This window comes from Orcinus orca, chromosome 10 (genome assembly GCF_937001465.1).
Source record: "Orcinus orca chromosome 10, mOrcOrc1.1, whole genome shotgun sequence".
NCBI classification, from domain to species: domain Eukaryota; kingdom Metazoa; phylum Chordata; class Mammalia; order Artiodactyla; family Delphinidae; genus Orcinus; species Orcinus orca.
The window spans coordinates 83199698-83200353 of NC_064568.1; the positions used below are offsets into that span (position 1 = coordinate 83199698).

General features: G+C 49.2%; 1 non-coding gene across 1 annotated transcript; it reads right to left on the reverse strand.

Moving 5' to 3' along the window:
• Positions 1-324: 324 nt before the first annotated feature.
• TRNAG-CCC (transfer RNA glycine (anticodon CCC)) lies at positions 325-397 on the reverse strand. Its single transcript has one exon. It is a non-coding gene; the product is annotated as a tRNA-Gly (tRNA).
• Between the last annotated feature and the right edge of the window lie 259 nt (positions 398-656).

The following is a 656-nucleotide window of genomic DNA, read 5'->3' on the forward strand; positions in this document are numbered from 1 at the left end:
GGCCTCTCACTGTTGTGGCCTCTCCCGTTGCGGAGCACAGGCTCGGGACGTGCAGGCTCGGCGGCCACGGCTCACGGGCCCAGACGCTCCGCGGCATGTGGGATCTTCCCGGACCAGGGCACGAACCCGTGTCCCCTGCATTGGCAGGCGGACTCTCAACCACTGCGCCACCAGGGAAGCCCTTAAGCTTTTTTTTTTTTGTAAATTTATTTATTTATTTAGCCTGCACTGGGTCTTCGTTCCTGTGCGCGGGCTCTTTGTTCTGACGCGCGGGCTTCTCTAGCTGCAGCTCATGGGCTCAGTAGTTGCAGCATGAGGGCTTAGTTCCCCAACCAGGGATTGAACCCGGGCCCCCTGCATTGGGAGTGCAGAGTCTTAACCACTGGACCACCAGGGAAGTGCCCTGGGTTAATAATCACAGGGTTTTTAAGTAAAGGCAACTCAAACCATTTCACATCTAAAGTATCCAGGTCACCCTGTGTTTTTAGAATCACTATGAAACAGATAGGAGTATTTTTTTTTTTTAAATATTTTGATCATTTGGGTGGAGGACCAGAGAGAAAACACAGACCACTAAGCACTCTTAGTTAGCATTTTATCTTCTAGAAAGTAAGATGAATTTACAATTATCTCCTTTAAAACTATTAGCAGTAGAG